The 22,350-nt window shown below is 44.5% G+C and overlaps 1 protein-coding gene across 1 annotated transcript in view; it reads right to left on the bottom strand.

The window, feature by feature from the left end:
• The window catches only part of SLC6A15 (solute carrier family 6 member 15), a 42,892-nt gene extending 30,377 nt beyond the window's left edge, over positions 1-12,515 (bottom strand). The window contains exon 1 of the mRNA XM_035128519.3: positions 12,134-12,515. The gene's annotated coding sequence lies outside the window, so the exon portion shown is untranslated. The remainder of the gene's footprint in view (positions 1-12,133) is intronic.
• Between the last annotated feature and the right edge of the window lie 9,835 nt (positions 12,516-22,350).

The following is a 22,350-nucleotide window of genomic DNA, read 5'->3' on the forward strand; positions in this document are numbered from 1 at the left end:
GATAACCCACATGGTCCCTGCCAACTCTACAGTTCTACAATTCTATTATCAGTTTGATCGTGTGCATTGGTCCTGAGATTCTTGAAATGTCACTATGCCTCATTTAAATTCTTAATGCAGGTCTGCCTTGCATTAAGAACAAGATAATGGATAAGGGTAGTCAAATTTCCCAGGGCAACTTTGCAGTTTTACTAAGCAGGTGTCATGCCCTTCAAGCTACAGTCCTGAAACTATGGAAGTTATTTCATATGAAGTGATCTACAGGTATGGTTTTGCAAGTGTTTTGAACTCTAAGATTCACCCAATCTTGGCTTTGAAATTTTAGCTCTTTGGATTTCTGAAGAGCTGAATGTTTTCAGGCTTCTTCATCATTTCTACTATAAGGACAAGAAAAATGCAAATTAAGCTGTTCCAAGGTTATTCCATTTATCTTCTAGCTTCCAGACCTTAATAATAACTGAAAAGTCCAGTAAGTTTCAGAAGCACCTGCCCCTATAAAATGAAAATCCTGATTCCATTATTTGACTATTTCTAGTAAAAAAAAACCTCTATAGTAAGTAGATAAAGGATTTTTAGTCTGAATTACATCAGCCAAAGGAGAATGAATAAAACCTGCCTGATTAATATAAATGGGAAATGTACCAAATGTACCAAACCAATCAAGCATTTTCATAACACGGGAGATCATCAAAAACAAGGATGAAAACAGTATCTCATTTCATAAACACTGATAAATGCTAGATCCTGGTACATTTAGATCAATGTGGCCTCTAGATAACTTGGATGAACCTACTAAAAGCTGGCATTAAAGCCTAATAATGGAAAAATAATAGAAAGTAGAGCTATTTACCAGCCAACTTCTATAGAGCAGCTTTGCCAACAGAAGAGAAGAAGAAGAGTTTTGGATTTGATATCCTGCTTTGGATTTGATATACCCTAAGGCAGGCATCCCCAAACTGCGGCCCTCCAGATGTTTTGGCCTACAACTCCCATGATCCCTAGCTAACAGAACCAGTGGTCAGGGATGATGGGAATTGTAGTCCAAAACATCTGGAGGGCCGAAGTTTGGGGGTACTTTCCCTAAGGCATCTCAAAGCGGCTAACAATCTCTTTTCCCTTCCTCCCGCCCCCCCAAAAAAGCTGAATATGCATACCTTTTCTTTTTTAAATGTCTGTTCTGAGATGGGAGATGTGCCTGATGAAATATTAGAAGAGCACAGATATTTTGCAATTTAATATATGGGAAGGAAACAGAAGTAGCCTATTTAAAAAAATATTAATAGCTATACAGGGGGTCAACTTTTTTCCTCTCTCCCAGGCAAGTCAAAGGCATGCTAATCCCAATTGCCCACACTTGGAGCACACCGGTGATTTGCTCTCTGCTGCCAAAACAGAATTAGCATGCCTTGCTATAGGAACGGTAAAAATAGTTTCCTCGGTCAATTTGCCCATCTTTTCAAAAGAAAAAAGAAAAAGAAAGTGAAAACCAAACACTACCTTCTCCAATGACACAGCATTGTAAACACACACATACCGCATGGAGGATACAAATTAAATAACAACACAAGTGTAAAATAATCATGAAAATAAATATAAGCACAGAAAGTACCATTTTAAAATAAAGTATTTAATGTCAATTGGTTTGCTAATAATTTAGGGGAGGAGCTGTAGATCACTAGTAAAGCACCTGCTTTGATTGCAACAGGTCCCAAGTTCAGTTCACATCTTCTCCATGTGTGTTAGTCAGAATCTTATCTTCTGTTGTGACTGTCATCTTGGGCTCTCCTTTAACTCCATAGAGAGCAAAATAAAAAAATTCCTTCAGTAGCACCTTAAAGACCAACTAAGTTTTTATTTTGGTATGAGCTTTCGTGTGCATGCACACTTAATTTTTAGCCATCATTGGCAGTTGAAATTACGCCCTGCAGAAATACAGGAATCTACCAAGTCCTCCCCACCCCCCTCCATACCAATGTTGTTCCTCCAGCATAGAGGCTACACAGGAGATAGCCTCCTACTAACGACTGGCCCAGGGTCACCCAATGAGCTTGGGGGTTGAGTGAAGGTTTGAATCTTAGTATCCCGGGTCCTTGCCCAGCACTTTAGCCACTTCACTTCACTGGCTGTCAGTATTTCCACCAATGTAGAATCGTGTTCTACCAGTGCTACGGGATTTAGGAGAAATTATTACCGAGACGTGGGTGGCCTAGGGCTTGCTGATCAGAAGGTCAGCAGTTTGAATCCCCACGATGGGGTGAGCTCCCGTTGTTCAGTCCCTGCTCCTGCCAACCTAGCAGTTTGCACATCAAAGTGCAAGTAGATACGGTAAATAGGTACCGCCACAGCAGGAAGGTAAACGGCGTTTCCGTGCACTGCTCTGGTTCACCAGAAGTGGCTTAATCATGACCCGGAAGATGTATGCCGGCTCCCTCGGCCAGTAAAGCGAGATGAGTGCCGCAACCCCAGAGACATTAGTGACTGGACCTAGTGGTCATGGGTCCCTTTATTACAGAGACAATGACAATTTCTTCTGGATAAGTTCACACTGTTAGGGAATAATAAGTCCACTTATGTCAGCTCCAAACTTTCAGTTTGTCTTCTGAATTATGTCTGTATGCAGATACCTCAAACAAATTCTAATGCAGTTCTGGAGTGCGACTACTCTAGAATACTCTTTTTTTGAAGCACAGAATGTTGTAGACCTTTTCTTCATTGTATTAAAATTTCCACTTACACTACTATCTAAAATCTGCTATGGAAACCTGATATAGTCGTATCATACTGTCTCCAAGGCTACACTCCAAAACATATTGTCCCCCAACCTGCTAGAAACAGATGCAGTCTCAAGCTGCATGTGATGTGAACTTTCACTAATGAAAGATGGCAAATGATCCAGATAAAAGTGTATTTCTTATATAACTTCACTTTGACATGCTTCTACTTTGAAGCAAAATTAACCTCTTTATATTAGTGTATCAAAACTGTTATCATAAATACAATTAAACTGAAACCATCAACCCTTTCAACATGAGTTTTCTGGAAAACTTTGGAAATGTCCTAAATTAATTTAAATATGGTTTAGCATGTTTGAATATGTTATTTTGTTTTAATTTAATTGACCTGCTTGTTTAAATTACCTGCCTCATGTGAATGTGAATGGGATGATTTGAAAACCCCATTTGTTTTACTCATTTGTAAATATATATATTTTTAATGAAGCAATGCATTTTTAAGAAATGGAAATTTTCTGAAAACATTTCTATCCAGAACCTGGACACATCATGACATTCATCTTCATAAAACCATGTCTGAGCCATTTATTGTTTCATGTGTTATTAGACCATTTTAAAAGTTAGTATCTGAACCAGATATTAAGAAGTGTTGATGAATGTGAAATGGTTTTGAATCAAGTTTCCTACTTTACTGCCATGATAATTCAGAAGGGTTTCTTCTTGCCCCCAATCACCTTACAAGTTTGTCAAGACCTTACAAAGATCATATGAAAAATTTAATAAAGTATAACCGATTTTTTAGGTGGGAGGAAAGATCAACATAAATTAAATAGACAATCCCCTTTTTTTAAAAAAATAGCCTGCTATCATCAATGGAAGGCTGATGTGCTTCATTTGACAGTCATCTTAATAGTTTCACATGTAGCCAATTTCCTAGTAACTTTCAAACACATTAATACTCAAGTTTGTGGGGTTTTTTTAAAAAGTACAGAATCAACTTTTTAAAAGAACAGTTTATGTTCTCATACTTTAAAAGAGATTAAAATGGAAAATGCAGTAGGCAAAGTCAAAACACTCTACATTAATAACCAGAAATAGTTTAGTCACATGAAAGACCTCCAGGGAGCTGCATAACTGCCAGTGCATTTGCCTTTAAAAGAAAAGAAAGGGAAAACCTGCTCCTACTAATAGTAATTTTATGCCAATACTTTTATGGCAGAAACAAATCAAAGTATCAAAACTTTTAATCAGAAAACGAAAACCATAGTTTGTGCACGCACTAATTGTTTGTCTAAACTGCAGCTGTTCATTTCTGCTCCACACAGAATTTTGATGTTTCCATATATAACAGAATTGCATCACTGGAGGCTTATGTGAGGGATCCTACTCAGCCAGACCCTGGCCCCAGTCTCAGACCTCTCAAAAGCAACCAGGGGTTTGGAAGGGTTTGAATACCAGGCACTGCATTTGCAGCTTGAGCAACAATGGTCTCCATCCACCCTGTCAAACCCTTAAGGTATCATGGTTCTGTCCTCAGAATCAGAGGAGAAAGAGCCAACCAAGTCTAAGACTGCAGGGCCACCGGCTGAAGAGCTAGCCCAAGCTCCTGACATTGAACCTCAGCCTACTGAACCACAGCCCACTGAATCAAAGTCACCAAACATCCTTCTCTTAGCCTGCACTTGACGGTTGTGCAGGTAGTGGTGCAGGTAGCAGGCCACGGAACACGAAAGCAGCACACATCTCTGGTCCAAACATTTGACCCCTTAAGAGTCTCCAGTATTTCTGCAAGGACAGCAAACCTTTGGTCAATAAACTGGGAAACAGAGGCTCAAGACCTCACTCTATCTCCAGCCATAGCCAGAGCAAGTTGCTCACTCAGAGCTCTCTGTGGTGCTGAAACCACCATCATAGGTCATGGGCCCTTGTCAGAACCAGGTTAGGACACTCAGACGAGAGCATAAACCCATGAAATTGTCAAGACAAGAGGCAAGTCCAGCTGGTTTCTTAGGAGACTGCAGGATCTCCACTTGCAAGTGTTTTCCTTGGGAATGAGACAGCAGGCATACAAATTCCATGCCCATCATTCCAGTTTGGAAGAGCAGAGTTCCTTCTGTCATCAGCACTCATTCACTATAACTGTGAGGATGAAATTGCAGGATCTGGTGCTTCCCACGTTTCTCTCAGGAGCATGGGCATGATTCTTTAGGTCCAGAACAAATGGGGGGGTTGTTGTTGTTGTTGTTATTTTGTCTAACGCAAGGAGAAGGGAGACAACCTTGGTTAAGAATAATCCCCATTGCTCATGCTACCGATTCCTCTCCAAAGAGCACCCGCCATAGCTGCCTCACAACTGTGAAGGAACTTGATGACTCTCTTGCATCAGCTTTCAATCAGCCTGCCCTCGTGCCTGCAGGATCCTGCTCCCAGCCCACCACCTGCTGAAATGGGGATTGAAAGAGGCCTTCAGACCCAATTGTGGCATGGGAGGGGACAGGGAGCCCTTATGTCCCCAGCTGTGACCAAATCACCCCTCCCCTGCTTTAATGAGACTTGGAAAAACCTTCTATTCATCCCAACAGAAAGCTTTCTAGTGAGCCTATTTGTTGCAGTGTGGGGTAAACTTCCTGAAGATTACAGCTGGGGAGAGAAGGTTAACTGCTGCAGCAGCAGCTTCCAGAAAGTTCAGCCCCATTATGCTTTGAAAAAGCTTGATTTCAAGCTTAATTTATGTTGTTTGGGGAGAGTGAGTGTGGCAGTATCTGCACGTGCATGTGTGTGGTGTGGTGTGGTGTGGTGTGCGCATGATGCACATGAAAGATTTGCTGGTTTGCAAATGTACCACAGGGCCCCCAAAATGTTGTGAGCTCCCCTAGTGACTAATCCCATACACATCTTCTAATCTATGTCAGTTTCAGTTCTAGTAGAAACTAAGAAAGAAACCTTTTCTTGAACAGTGAGGGAGAAAAGTAGTCTCATGCTGTTTTGTTTTCTTCTTACATGCTTTGTGAACACTTCTGTGAGTACGTAGGTAGCTATCGCATAGTTAATAATTCCAGTAAGCGTAGTAATTCTAGTTTCAAAACTGCCTCTGGCATGGAGCTGGGTGAATGTAACAGTTCTGACAGATGCCCACAACTTTTGCATGCAAAAAGGCACACATATGTCGATTTCAGCATCACGGGTTGTGGTTCTGTCATTTAGCTTTGAATGCAGCTTGAGGTTCTATGGAGACTTCTGAAGTAGTTTTTTTTCCTGAGGGACAATGAAGAACATGGATACCACAGCCAACAGCAGCTCCACAAAACTTCTACCAGCACCGTTAGGAGATATTGCCTCAGCCCAGTCTAAACTGACCCCTCCTCCTTTCAAAAGCATGACAGAAGCACAGCAGCCAAGAAGAAAGTGTCTCCATACCCACAATCCATGCATAGTAAAGCAAATGCAGCCAATTCTGTGAAGGTATGTAAAAAAGCACATATAAAATAATAAGGAAATTCCATCCCATCATCCACACCCATCATCCTGAATTCCCCAGCAGCAAAGGGCCCTTGAGAACATGGGTCCCCTGCCCGTCATTTGGGTCCCATCCAGTGCCTTTTCTTAGGGAACTCTAACTCTGTCTCCTCCAAGGGCCATGATAACTGGGGAGATGGATAGAAATTAAGCTGCTGTTCTAGTTTCCATCACATCTTTCCTAGTTCTGAGCTTTGCTCCTTTGCCCTGTCTTGATTCTTGAACGCTAGATATGATGGGAACTAGATGCGATGCTAGGGACCCAGGTGGCACTGTGGGTTAAACCACTGAGCCTAGGGCTTGCTGATCAGAAGGTCGGCGGTTCAAATCCCTGTGACGGGGTGAGCTCCCGTTGCTTGGTCCCAGCTCCTGCCAACCTAGCAGTTTGAAAGCACGTCAAAATGCAAGTAGATAAATAGGAACCGCTACAGCGGGAAGGTAAACGGCGTTTCCATGTGCTGCTCTGGCTATACGCCGGCTCCCTCGGCCAATAATGCGAGATGAGCGTGCAACCCCAGAGTCGGTCACGACTGGACCTAATGGTCAGGGGTCCCTTTACCTTTAGATGCGATGCTAACTGCCTACTTGAATAATTATCTTAGAATAGGAAGTGGACAGAAAAGACTCTGGGATGCCAGCAGCTAAATGGCTCCCCAATTCCCTCAGGCAATCAGGCTTTTGTACCCTGGTGCTAAAGGGTGTCTTGCTGAAGATTTCCTCTGCGATACAGTCGTACTTTGGAAGTCGAATGGAATCCATTCCAGAAGTCCATTCGACTTACAAAATGTTTGAAAACCAAAGTGGAAGCTCCTGCAGCCAACCAGAAGCCATGGAAGCACCGTCAGACATTCTGTTTCCAAAAATAGTTCGCAAACTGGAACAATCACTTCCGGGTTTGTGGCATTTGGGAGCCAAAACGTTCAACTCACAAGGCATTTGAAAACCAAGGTATGGCTGTACATTATTTATAGACATTATCTTGGATGTCAAGTGGAAAAGAGGGAGTCTGAATGTTTTCATCTACTATAGAGATGCTAATATATTGTACCCTTTACTAATACCCCTTTCCTCCTAGTCTACAGATTATGGAGTGGTCTATAATCTCCCCCCTCCACAAGTTGGTCTTGCCCATATCCTGGAATACACTGGCAACTCAAAGGCCAATACAGAAGAACTTGTATTCAGAGCCAATCAGAGTGCAAGGAAGCCACTCTATGCCCGCTTTTGCTGCATGTGAGAGGTGGGAAGGCATAGGGTAGAGTAAGAGGCCAGCTTTAAATCTGAGTCAAGATATTAAGTCTGCAGCAAAGCAGCTCGTGTGAGTGGTGCACACAATGCCAAATTCTAAAATTGAAGCATAGAGACACTGCTGCGAAATATATTAAATTAAGAAACATGTTGTGCCTCTCCCCCTGCTGTTTCAGGGGAAAACATTCAGGAATTACAAAATTGGGGTGGGAAGTATACCTCCAACAAAGCAATGAAGACCTAATCAAAATGTGGACAAAACACAGTTCCCATTACAATTAGAATCCAACTATTAGCACAGCATTGCTTTATTGTGAAATATGTATTTTTACAGGATAAAAAAACGTATTTGCCTGATTAAAAGTGCCCATTTTTTTGTTCTTTAAAAAACACTGATATTCATGCCTACACTCCAGAGAAGAGGAAGGGAATACCAGGCTCAGAGGTCAAATGCCTCTCTATCTGGCCCTCCAAATTCTTCCCAAGCCATGCCCCTTAAAGGCACTGGTCAACACTCAACAGCTTTGGCCTGGCTGGGATGCATCCTTGAACTAGGATAATGCTTCTTGCTTGGATGGGTGGAGAGATGGTTTGTGTGTAGAAATGTATGACTTCTGCATGGCTGGGATGTAGCTGTCAACACATAGTTAAGAGTTATATCTGTTGCTCCACCCACTTTTTGCTTCCGGTCCTGCCCACATTTAACCACCCATTTTCTGCATCTGGAGCCTCCCACTGTCATGGTTTGCCCCACCCGTGCTCTGAAGGTTGCCCAATAGGTAACACAGACTAAAAATGCTTCCCTGCCCCTGTTCTAGAAGCCAGCTGAGAAAGGTGCCTGGAAGCGCATGAAAGTAATTTGAGATACTCCATCATATCAATTGGATGATGGAGTTAGAAAAGAATCAGCTTAGGTGACTTGGCTTCTGCCAGAGAAGCAGTGGTTCAGTGATCCAATAGGATGGAGAACACGCCTATCACAAGGGTCAAGTCTCCCCTAGAGCCTGTTAGCTTCTGTTCTTCTCTTCCTTTTTGCAGGGGGAGAGGGAATTACTGAGCCACTGTATTTTAATAAAACTAACATAACAATAAAACTAGCATTGTAGAAGGGTCCAACTCGAATCACTACTTATACCAGGCCATATTCATTGTTTCTAACTTTTGAAAGCTTGGGGGAAAGGAACAGTTTAGATTCTGTATTTCAAAAGAAGACAAATAATTTTGGGGTGGAGAGGAGACTGTTGCATCAGTTGCTCACTAGCTCATGCATACAGTAGCTCACAGTTTTGCAGTTTTGTTTCCTAGGTTAAAAACAGTTGAAATTGCTTCCTGGATTTGCAACTGTTCAGGCTCAAAGGAATGTGGGTGTGTATTTTTTTTATAAAAAAAAACCCCACACAACGCTTCCCGGTATTCCAGATAATAATAGTGCCTAACAACTATTATGTGAATTACCTGTAATTTCAAGGGAAGAGCAAAGTGTCAGATTTTGGCAGGATCACGCTTAACAATTAGTAACCATATATTCATGCTGATCCCAAGAATATTGATGCTATAATTCTAGTAAACAGCATCTGCAAAAGCAAGTATATAAGCTGATGAAAGCAAACTGCTGATGCAATTTCATGCTGTGTTTGCAGAATAATCTGCTTTTTCATAGGAAGTAAAATCTTTCCCTTTCAATTTCCTTCCATTACAGAGTAAGGGAAATCCCCAACAAATCTTAGTGCATTGTCACAGCATAGCATAAGATCTGATGAAATATCTTAGACTTATGTCATCAATTTTCTACTTTAAACACATCACAGGAGAGGCAAATTTTAACTGCCATGTCTTCAGATGGACATAGCAAGTACCTTCTTATTTTCAAGTCAATTTTCTTCAACATATACATCTTATAACCCCATCTAAATATACCCACTATGATTAGTATTTATCGATGCTAAATACTATCTAAAATGGCTCATTTGTCCCTCACTGACTGCCATTGAATGCAATAACTTAAAAACAAAACATTAATGTTGCCCAGGAAAATAAAAACTTTTTAATAAACTGAACCATTTTACACCTTCTCAGCTTATTAGTGAGAGGTGGGTCTATTTATAACAGCTTCAATTGTAGCCTCCCTTCTGTGAATGGCACAGTGGTACACACAACCACAGGATGAGGCTCTCTCATTGCCCACATCCTCCCTGAAGCAACCTGTATCCCCTGAAAATCTACTCCTGCAGACTGGGGAGCCCTTCGGAATGGTGTATGATATTGTGCAGCAGCTGCTGCAAGTGGAAGGAGAACTGAGCAGAAACTGCCCCTTTCCTTGTGTGAATGGAGAAACAACTAACAACACTGTCCTGCACATCTCTACTCAGAAGTAAGCCCAGATGACCTTAATGAGACTAGGAAGTGTGGTTCATTGAGCACAATGGAACTTCTAACATTCACAGGACTGCGCAATAAGGATTCAAGTCAAGTCTTTCTCATCTTATTGGTGGCAAATATGTATCCAAGAGAGAGAGAGAATATATATTGTGTATATTTTAAATTGATTTATATAATTGCATTCTAAGATAAGATAATGCATATGTGTGTGTTTTTGTATTGTATTGTATTGTAAAGTTCCTTCGATAATAAATATATCATTTAATAAGACAGGCACTGTCTTAACTAGCACAGCTCATAGCAAATACATACCGTACTGGGTCGTTCTAAAGGCTTACAAGTCATGCCAAACAATAGCAACACGAGCCTGTTTTGGAATACCCCTATGTAGGCAACAGGCATCACTGTAAAGAAACGGGGTCTATAGCAAGATGATAATTTCAGAAAGAAAGAAAAAACAATTCCCTTTACAATATTTGGGAACCATAAAAGGGGTGAGGTTCACAATACCGCAAAAAAGGAAAAAGCAATCTCTGTAGACAGCGAGCAGGGCTCCTCATTAACATACCCACCCAAACATGGTGACGTCACCCCGTGCCAGGCTTGAGCCCGCCCACAATTACTCCAAGCAGGCTGGGATTAGGGACGCACTAGGAAAGCAGAGCGTGTCCTTGTAGCGAATTGCAACCGGTAACATGTCACGGAGAGCAGAGCATCACCAACTGGAGCTCTTCCCCTTTAGACACCTCGGAAAGGGTTGGTCTTTGTTCCTCTTCCTTTTCCCGATTCCAGAAAAAACAAAGCAAACCCCATCCCTTTGTGCCTAGTTATCGTCTCTCTTCCACTTTCCACCTGCTATTAAATGAAAGCTCTGGGAAGCGATGCAGGCGTCCTTGGAGTGGCGTGCCTCAACCTCTAGGATCGACAAGGATCGCCTGCCCAATTTACGCCCGTTTCCTCGTAATAAGCTCCGGAGACACCCAAATAGTTCTGAGTACGAGCCCCTGTTCCTCCGAGCGAGCGAAGCGCGGGGGGTGCACCTCTCCTTAACCATCACAGATCCACAAGCGGTGTGGATTGGGGGTGGGGGACCCAAGTTCAGCACACATTAAGTTCAGCCCGTGGGGGAGGGGGGGTTGAAATGGCACGCTTTCCCACCTGATGGCAGTGAAAGGAAGTAAAATGCCCGCCACGCGTCATTGCGTAAAATGCCGGATTCCTTCTCCGGGCGATCCAAACACACACATCACCTCCTCCCACGAAAGGAAAATAAACGAGCACGAGGATTTCGGGCCACGCTTGGCAAGTCTGCCAAGAGGGTGAGAGAGGGTATGGAGATGCTGCTGCTTTCTTATAGTAGGATCGCCAGATCGGAACGAATTCGATTTGCATTGGCCAGATGGATATACTTGGGGGGGGGGGGGTGGAGAGCAGGGACACAACACAGACAGCAGCGCTACCTCAAAATCCTACTAACCTACACGGCTCTTCTTTTCCTCTCTGGCCAGCCTCCAGCCCTGCTGCCTCGCCGCGCCTCGCCCAAGAAGGATGCTCAGTTCATGCTGGGTATCCGGAGCCCAGGATGCGCTGCTCATCTTTCCGTCTGCTGCTTGTGGTCCCAGGGTCCATCTATGTAGCCTGCGCGTCTACTTCCCCATAGCGTGTCTTCGCCGAGGCCATCATTGCACCTTTCTATGCCACTAGGGATCGAGACAGGGGGTGGGGATCTCTTGCCTAGAATCCCTTGTACGAGACGGTGCTGGAACAAGCGAGGGCGACAGGCAGTGCCCACCATGGATCCAGACTATTGCCTGGTTAGGGATTCATCCCGCGATCCCTGTTGCCTTACTTAGCCCTGCCTTGCAGACACACGGGGGCTTCTTCTGCATATGATGGCGCGTGGCACCGGCCACTACCCATTGAGGAAGATGCCATCGACCGAGTCAAACCATGGGTCTCTCTAGCTCAATATACACCATGCCTATTCTTCAGAAACCAACGAGATTTTTTTGGGGGGGGGGTGAAGATTATTATTCCCCACTCGCTCGATCCAGAGTCCACGGATGGCAAAGATCCCTCCTCCTTCCCATCAAAGAAACCTGTCTGTGGCGCTATGCGCGCGCGGCTCAGCCTTTTTCTTGGCGACCACGAGGCTCGCCTCCTCCAGCCCAGCCATTTCTGCCCCCACCCCACCCCATCCCCCTTTGCCCCTCTCACCCAGGGCCGGGGGCCCTGGCTGCACCCCCGCCTCGCCTTACCTTCTTCCGTGCCCGGGGTGCCCCGCCTGCTTCAGCGACTCGACAAGCGGCAGCCCCTGCAATGTGGCGGAGGTCGGCGAGAGGAATCAGCGACTGGCTGAGCCGGCAGGCTGTCGGTCGGTCGGTGGGACGCGCGCGCGCGCGCTTGTGTGTGTATGTATATAGCTATTTAAATATATATTTCTGCGCGAGGGAGAACGGACATGTGCGCGGCTCTTCCTATGCAGGGGCGTTTAAAGACTCGGAGGTGGGGAGGGGGCGGGCGCGGAAAGGCAGGGCGAAAAGAGCCGCCCCTCCCTTGGCGCAGCGCAGTTTGCAGCAGCAGCAGCAGCAGCACGCTAGAGCGCGGCGGGCATCTTCTCCCCCTCCCTCTCTTCCGTCTGCGCGAAGCGCGTGCCTTCTCTCCCTCCGGAGAGAAGGCTCTCCGCCGCCGCCGCCCGGAGGCGCCCCCCACCCCTGGTAGCGCGCCACCCAGCCCGGAGGCTTTTGTTCGAGAACAAAGCGAAGCGCCTTCCCGCCCCGCCGCCGCGACTTCCCCGCCGCCGGATCCCTCAGCCGCACCCCACCCTCGTAGATAGTTCTTCCAGCGGGACGTTGCGGCACATTCCGCCTTTCCAGGCGGGCCATGTGCTCGCGGAGGAGATGCGGCGGCCGCGGCTCCTTTGCGGAGCGCGCGCGCGCCCAGGCCGGCTCTCGTGCTTTCGACGAGAGAGACAGAGAGAGACGTCTGTGTGTGAAGGAAGCCCTGCGCGCAAAGAGATAGGAGCCGAGGAAGAGAGGCGGAAGGCTGGCATTCAAGGTTGCCTCGGAAGGCCCTTTTACGCATATCGGCCCATTGCTGGCGCTTCTTGGTTTTCCCATTCTCCCAAGAGGAGTGTGTGTACCGGAATGTGTTTCATCCATCCCTTAATATTCAGGAACAATAGATTTGATAATGGCAGGTCATCATTTGGTCAGTTCTCGAATCCTTGTTTCTTGGTGGGAAGAAATGAACACAACAAACCAGAGCGGGGATTAAGTATTGATTCAACGGAAGAGGCCGGTGGATTTAGTAGCAAGAAATTTGTAGGGAGTCATTGAAAAGTGCTGCATATGCATGAATGAATTCGCTCTTGTGCAGCTATCACCTTTGAGAACTTTCCTCCAGCTAGGTCAGGAGCAGCTCTTCCATTGGGGAGACTGAGGCAGCAGATGACTTGGGGCAGCAGTGGTGAGCTGTTGGAGAACACACTGTGTGTGCTGCTCAGGCTGCTCTGTAGCCTCCCATCTGAACTGCTGCTCAAGGGTGGTGGAAAGTGTTGGCAAGTAAGATTCAACTACTAGTTCCGTTGGCTTTAGGACATGGTGAGGTTGCCATCTTGTCCTTCATTCCAAGCAGTATATAATCCACACTTCCATGCAAATATGTCAGGGAAGTATACAACATATAAGAATAATATCAGTAATACATTGGTCTGGAGAGGCTGATTTGTGGCGGATCCACCCCTACTCAGAGGCTAGTGGCCTCCCATCCCCTTCTGGCAGAACCAGTCTTATCACTTAGTGAGGCAAAAACTAAGAAACCAGGCAACACTAGACTGTAAATCCCTATTGTGTTCTGAAGCCATTTAGCATGCAAAAGAATAGATCCTATTTAGAATATGTATAAAGAGATAATTAGTATGGGATTTGACTGAGAGCACCAGCAGGAAGGCAGTTCAATTAGTGTGAACATCTGTTGATTTTCTGGCACCTTATCTACCAAATGCAACCCTCTGTGTGAATATGGTGAATTGCCATAATAAAACCTTATCTGCTTTATGAGGATGTACACTTGGTTTTAAAGGCAGGCTTAATGAAAGGAAGAGGGTTTGTTGTAGCAAAACAAACTGATGGTCAAAAATATTGTTTACATTTCCCAAGGCTTCCTAGCTGAAAATTATTTGTAATAATTTACCGGCCCTTTTTCACCAGCACAAGTAAATCAATTAGTCATAGGGAAATGTGTGAAAATAATTCAGAAAATCTTACAAATGAAGAACACTGTGGATTTGCCCACTGGTTGCTATATAGACTTATCATCCATTGAGTTTCTTAATCAACTACCCTGCTATTACACCACTCAGTGTGTGTGAATCATTATTTTAAAATCAGTGCAGATTTGTTTAGTAGTGTTGGGGCCACACTTGTGATTTGGATGACAATCATATCCAAATCCCAATGTGGGATGGATATTTTCAGTCCAGGTTGTTTCTACAACCCATAACTCAAACTCAGAACTGAAGTGCAACAGGTAGAGGATACTGTGCTATTGATCAGGCAAGAGATGAAACCAGTTTCCTGGTATTTATATACCTGACTTGGCCAATTTAGAGGCTTCATCAGATTTTCTCTAAGTTAGAGGGGGCATCCTGGCAAAGCAGGGGGCTTACCAGTACAGTACATTGTTTTCCTCAAATAATGGTTGTGGAGATAACCATAGTTCTCATACTATTAGAACTCAAGGCCATCCCGAATGTTGAAAGATGAAAGAAAATACTTCTTCACACACCACATAGTTAAATTGTGGAATGTTCTCCCAGAACCACCAAGTTGTATGGTTCTAAAATGGAATTAGACAAAATCATGGATAATAAGGCTGTCAATGGCTACTATCCATGATGGCTATGTTCTGCCTCCCCTGTTGGAGGCAGTGTGTCTTTATATACCAGTTGCTGGGAATCACAAGTAAGGAGAGTACTATTGCTCTCAAGTCCTACTTGCAGGCTTCCCATATGCATCTGGTTGGCCACTGTGAAAACAAGATTCTGAACTAGACATGCCTTTGATCTGATCCAACAAGGCTTTATTTTACAGTATTTAGACTGCCCAGTGAGTTTCATGGATGAGTACATTTTTCATTCTGATTTGCTCCTCCAGCTTGATCTACTACACAATTGTTGGTGGTGGTGGTGGTGTGTGTGTGTGTGTGTGTGTGTAACACAAATTAGAAAACTGTAATGAACATGCAGCACACTCTGCATATTCACATATGTGCAACAATATATGGCTAAGAAAAAATTGAAGAAAGCCAGGAGAGCAAGGAATGGTTCATATCTAAGTCATCCCATGAACCAGCGTATCATGGGCACCTGATCTATATCTAGCCATCTATATCATGGGCACCTGATCTATATATAGCCATCCTGGATGCACCTTCACAAAGTTTGTGGTCAAGCACAGGGACTGATGGGTCAACACTTTGGTGCCCAAGTGAGTAAGGCACCTACCCAAACTAAGTGGAATATGGGTGAGCAAGTTTGGATACAGCAAAGAGAATTGCAGAATAGAGGAAACTGAGGTCCAAAGCCATGTGAACATGCACTGATCCAAGGTAATGACTCTAGAGAACAAGCCATGAGAAAGAACCAAAGGAACCTGTGCAGCAGCAGCCTCCCATTGCACACTCAGGAAAACCAGCTGCGGGGAGCCAACTTCAGGAGAGAGGAGATGCCATAGCTCATCCTCAAACTGGAGCACGGGAGTAGCTAGGGTTTATGTGGGGAGGCAGGCTTTGTGTTAGGGGGACAGAACCTCAGTTAAGTATTTTGTATTGATTTACTTGATTTGGGAGGGCAGCTGCCCCTCTCTGCCCCCTGGCTATGCCCATGAACTGAAGCGAGCCCAGATTCTCTTGCCCAAGTGAACAACTATTTTACTTTTAAAAGACAACTGAAGGTGGCCCTGTTTAGGCAAGTTTTTAATGTTTGATGCTGTATTGTTTTTAATATTTGGTTGGAAGCCGCCCAGAGTGGCTGGGGAAAGCCAGCCATATGGGCGGGGTATAAATAATAAATTACAGTGGACGCTCGGGTTGCCAACATGATCCGTGCGGGAAGCACGTTCACAACCCGCAGCATTTGCAACCCGCATCTGCACACACGCGGGTCGCAATTCGGCGCTTCTGTGCATGCTCAAAACACGATTTAGCACTTCTGCGCATGGCATGCACGCGCATGCTGGAACCCAGAAGTAACCTGTTCCGGTACTTCCGGGGTCTGCGTGGAGCACAACCCAAAAAGACGCAACCTGAAGCAGCTGTAACTGACTGTATTATTATTATTATTATTATTATTATTATGACTCCCAGCAAATCTTAGCTCCTTTAGATTCCACAGGTGCCATCTATCACCAGGGGATAATCCGCCACAAAACAGATTAACACATGGGTAGGTTGATTGCAGAAATCCCATCATCTGTCTGTAAGACTGAGTGATAGCCGACTAAATCATACTCCGTGTAGAGACCAATTGAAAGCAGTGGACTTGATTTAAATGGGTGTTCTCTATGTCTAAACTCATTTGAGTATATGAGGGTCTGGTCCCCGTGTCGCCAGTTTTAAAATAGCAGTCTTTGTTAAAGTTGTTAAAGGAAAAGGTGTATCAGCATAGGAACTAGGCAGCAGAGATGGGGTAGCAGCAGACAGAGAAAGTAACCTAGTAACCCAGATGGAAGGCACAGGTTTAGTGGGCAACCACTGTATCATGAATTAACTCAGCAAGCAGCAAAAAGACATAGCTGAAGCAACGCAAAATGTGAGGAGTTTAGCATAGGCATTTAAATAATAATAATAAAGGAGCTTCTTTTATGTACCTCCTGTCAGATTCTTTAGCAGCTGCAAACACTATTTGAAACAACATGCGAGTTAGTCTTGAATTAATTTCCTAATCAGCAAGCATAATTGTCACATGCAAAGGAAACTGCACAATAAGTGCAAAAATTAAATGTAATTATGTGTGCCAGTGCTAATCTACTTGGAGCATTTTGGGGGGGGGGGAGGAACTACCTAGAAGTGGAGGGACATCATTTGACTGAAATATGAGAAAATATGTGATGCGATGAATGAGCAACATTTTCTTTGTGCATTTTTTTAAAAAAGTATGCCGCACATTTTTAACCACCTTACATGCTCGTTTGAACTTTAATTAAGTTCTGCCTTGAGCTTAGGCATCTAGCGCACAGTGGGATTTCTTTTTCCTTATAATGGAAGGTTGGCTTGCCAGGTAAATTTTTACAAATGTGCAAAGCTGTAATCAAGGAGGCACACAATGAAAGGATTAAGAGAAATTGTTGGAGGAAGGGGAAATGTATTGCTTTATTACTTACCAGGTAGTGCAGGTGGCGCTGTGCTCTAAACTGCTGAGCCTAGGGCTTGCTGATCAGAAGGTCGGCTGTTGAATCCCCACAATGGGTGAGCTCCCATTGCTCGGTCCCAGCTCCTGCCCACCTAGCAGTTTGAAAGCACGCCACTGCAAGTAGATAAATAGGTACTACTCCGGCGGGAAGGTAAATGGCATTCCGTGCGCTGCTCTGGTTCGGCAGAAGTGGCTTAGTCATGATGGCCACATGACCCGGAAGCTGTCTGTGGACAAATGCCGTCTCCCTCGGCCAACCCAGAGTCGTCCGCGACTGGACTTAACAGTCAGGGGTTCCTTTACCGTTACCTTTAGCCACCCTTGCCCTCTTATACAAGCTAGTAAAATCCAGTGCACGGCCAGTGTAATCTTAAGGATACAAAATAAGAATTTTGCATGCAGAGACCACAACTTCTTCACTAATCACAACTGCACAGGATTCACTAATCACAACTGCACTGGATTCACTAATCCAGACACTGCACAGGAATACCACTAATTCAGATGTGCTGTGAGCACATTGACTTTAGAACTATGATATAGATTCTTATTATCTTCATAATAAATGAAAGCTGGATCCCCTTACACAATTACCTGGGGTTCATCTCTGAGTAGACAAGCATAGGATTGCACGGTAAATAACTAATAATTTGCTGCCCTTGCACAGCATTCAAAATCAGCTGCCTGAAGTAGGGGACAGCAGGAAGCAATACAATCTTCTTCACTGCATACAATAATTCGGCACTGGCATCTCTAGTACCATTGATCAGTGGATGGAATATGAGTGCCCCCTTTTCTTCCCCCCCACTCCCCTAACAGATCCTCAGCATGGTAAGAGCTGATTCAAGTGTGCAATGGTGGGAGAGGATGTATATAAGCATCTTTGGGTTGGGCTCATTCATTGCCTTTCTGTTCTTGCATTATTAATTGAGGATTATGAAGCAGCTAGACAAAGCAGGTTATTCAGTTAATGGGCAGATTCTTTCTTTCTTTGGCTTGCTACTGCTAACAGAGAAGGGGGAAATGGCACGCTTAGAATTCTAAGTGCCATTGTCATAATGATGCTCTGGTGTGTTCCCAATTGCCGTGGATGCTTTAAACTTTGGTTTAGGAACAAACTCTGAAGACAGAGGCAGTGCTCCATAACTACTCCTTTATATTAGTAATTTAACTTGCTTTACTACTATGCTAAAATACTATTTTATCCATTTATGCTTGTCAATAGGCCAGCATTATCCATCTTTAAAACATGCAGTCTTCTTACTTATTAATAGCTGTGATGTCTAGTCTATGATACGCAGTCAGCATGCTTTCTGTAGTTACAGATGTGTCCCAATAAAGTCTTATTTTATTATTTTCTATTAGAATTTAATTTTATTTGTCACTGTCACATCTTTGCCACTTGACTATAGGCTGGTACACACACACACACACACACACACACACACACACACACACACACACACACACATGTCCTTCATCTGATGACTGTAAGAATGAAAGCCCTTGTGGTGCAGTGGTTAGAGTGCTGCACTAGGACTTGGGAGACCAGCTATGAAGTTCATGGGGTGACTCTGGAGCCAGTCACTGCTCCCCAGCCTAACCTACCCTCATGGGGTTGTTGTGGGGATCAATGGAGCAATGGATTCAAACTACAAGAAAGAAGATTCCACCTAAACATTAGGAAGAACTTCCTGACAGTAAGAGCTGTTTGGCAGTGGAATTTGCTACCAAGGAGTGTGGTGGAGTCTCCTTCTTTCGAGGTCTTTAAGCAGAGGCTTGACAGGCATATGTCAAGAATGCTTTGATGGTGTTTCCTGCTCGGCAGGGGGTTGGACTGGATGACCCTTGTGGTCTCTTCCAACTCTATGATTCTATGATTCTGAGGAGAGGGAAGAATCATGTCCACCACCTTGAACTCCTTGGAGAAAATTGTGGTATATAAATGCAATAAATAAATAAAAATACATCGTAAAGCCCTGCATTCAGGGGAACATGTGTGGGGAGATGGGCAAGAAAGCACATGGAAGTGCCATACCTCCATCCGAGAATTCATGCATAGTTTTAGCTCCACTTCTGTCCTTCCTGCATTGGGTGCAAAAGTCGGAAGGAAGAGTCTCGCCATGTTCAGCTGAATGTGCCTAGAATCTGCAATGGAGCTAGTGCATGCTGTGATATGGGTCTTATGAGGCAAGTATAGCCATAGAGCAGGCATAGGCAAACTCCGACCCTCCAGATGTTTGGGACTACAATTCCCATCATCCCTAGCTAACAGGACCAGTGGTCAAGGATGATGGGAATTGTAGTCCCAAACATCTGGAGGGCCAGAGTTTGGCTATGCCTGCTATAGAGGCTCCTTCTCAGCCTTGAAAAGAGCATGTGTAGTTGGAGAACCTGTCCTTCCATTAGGATCTGGCTTTCCCTGATCTGCCTGTTCAGTGTCAAAAGGGCTCATCGTGATTTTTTAAAATGTAAAACTAAACCAATAAACTCCGTTAGGTACATAGTGAGCTATCCTATACTGAGATCATTGGTTCATCTACCTCAGGCATCCCCAAACTGCGGCCCTCCAGATGTTTTGGCCTACAACTCCCATGATCCCTAGCTAACAGGACCAGTGGTCAGGGATGATGGGAATTGTAGTCTAAAACATCTGGAGGGCCGAAGTTTGGGGATGCCTGATCTAACTCAATATTGTCTACACCAGGGTTTCCCAAACTTAGGTCTTCAGCTGTTTTTAGACTACAACTCCCACCATCCTGAGCTCGCAGGACCAGTGGTCAGGGATAATGGGAATTGTAGTCCAAAAACAGTTGGAGACGCAAGTTTGGGAAACCCTGGTCTACACTGACTGGCAGCAGCTCTCCAGGGCTTCAGGCAGGGTTCATTCCCAGTGTTACCAGGAGATCTTCTGCATGCAAAGGCAATGCTCTACCACTGAGCTCTGAGCCTTCCCCATATATGTAGACTAGCCATGGTAGCCAGAACTGTTATTGTGGCTGCCTTGAGACTAGCGTTCACAGACTAATTGCACTATGTTTTAGTTGAAGTGGAGGATAATTATGCTCACTACTTGCAGGTGAACCTTTCCAAAGTCTGCCAGCCTATCCCTGGAGAAAACACATGTCCCCTTCAGAAATATTTATGTGATATGTTTGCAGATATTACAGCCAATTGTCTTCATATAAAGACTCATTTCCAGTTGCTGAAATCCATAGTCTGCTCTGAAAATGTGCATATGTATCTATTGATCTGTATACTTCAGCAAGCACCAGGAGCCTGACTAAAATAAATGATACATCTAAGCAGAAACTGCCAGTATGCTCACATTTCATGATCCTTTGATGCTGAGACTAGAAACCGAGCCTGTTTCTTTTGATCTAGAGCCGTGCCCTTGGCATTGGCAGCATTGCCAACTGGACCTTGGCCACATTTCCCCATGATCTCATTAGCTCAGGCTTCTGAGAGCATGAACCATAATTACGTCTATCTTCATCAACTCTCTTTTAATGGATGTTCATACGCCTGGCAAGGTGAAACTTTTTAGAAGTGCAGATGGGCTAGCAGTGTCACACTTAGACACTCTAGGCCAGGCATCCCCAAACTGCGGCCCTCCAGATGTTTTGGCCTACAACTCCCATGATCCCATTCTAACAGGACCAGTGGTCGGGGAAGATGGGGATTGTAGTCCAAAACATCTGGAGGGCCGAAGTTTGGGGGTGCCTGCTCTAGGCCATTCTTATAACAGAGCTGCCCCTTGAATTTATTCACATAAGAGGGGGTATAATGTCTACTGCCAGCTCCTTTAGCAATTAATCCACATACAGTGGTACCTCGGGTTAAGAACTTAATTCGTTCTGGAGGTCTGTTCTTAACCAGAAACTGTTCTTAACCTGAGGTACCACTTTAGCTAATGGGGCCTCCCACTGCCACCATGCGATTTCTGTTCTCATCCTGAGGTAAAGTTCTTAACCCGAGGTACTATTTCTGGGTTAGCGGAGTCTGTAACCTGAAGCGTCTGTAACCTGAAGTGTCTGTAACCTGAGGTACCACTGTATCTGAGTAGTTTCCAAACTTAGGGACTACAGAAACACGGGAAACTGCCTAGGTTTAGCCCACCTAGCTCAGTGCTCCACACTGGCCAGCAGTGGCTCTCCAGGGTTTCAGGCAGACAATCTTTCCCAACCCTACCAGGAGACACCAAGGATTGACCCTAGGACCTTCTATATGCACTTGTATGGCTCACCTGTGTCCTCATCTCTGTCTCTGTCTTCTCTCTCTCTCTCTCTCTCTCTCTCTCTCTCTCTCTCTCTCTCTCTCTCACACACACACACACACACACACACACACACACACATAATATTGCCACCACGCAACAGAGAAAGTGGGGTGGCCTGTTGGCTTCATCCCCCTGTACATAACCAATGTCATTTCCACCACTCTGACCCCTTATATGGGATTTGGTATATAAATTTTCCCTTGGCTTTTTTGCTGGTTCATGTAGGACCAGCATGGATAGCTGGCTCAGTTGAATACTGGTATTTGATGTTTCCTCCCTTTATGGTCTTGATTTATGGGCTATTACTAAAACAAGGCTGCATTTTAAGCTGTATTTTAAGCCGTATTTTAATTAATTGCTTGTTTGTTGTTGTTGTTTTTCTATTACGTTTTATTGTAATTCATATTTGGTGTTAGCCGCCCTGAGCCTAGCCCTGGCTGGGGAGGGCGGGGTATAAATAAAAAATTATTGTTATTTTTATTATATATTGTGGACTGAGCTTCTGAACTGTTGTATTCAAGTTTCCTCTGCAATTTAGAATCCTGATCTTCCAGGGTCTAAATCAGGGGCCATCAAACCTTTTCAGCAGGGAGCCGGTCCACTGTCCCTCAGACCTTGGGGGGGGGAATGAACAAATTCCTATGCCCCACAAATAACCCAGAGATGCATTTTAAACAAAAGCACACATTCTACTCATGTAAAAACATGCTGATTCCCGGACCGTCTGTGGGCAGGATTTAGAATGTGATTGGGACGGATCCAGCCCCCGGGCCTTAATTTGCCTA

Source organism: Zootoca vivipara, chromosome 9 (genome assembly GCF_965207765.1).
Source record: "Zootoca vivipara chromosome 9, rZooViv2.hap1.1, whole genome shotgun sequence".
NCBI classification, from domain to species: Eukaryota; Metazoa; Chordata; class Lepidosauria; order Squamata; family Lacertidae; genus Zootoca; species Zootoca vivipara.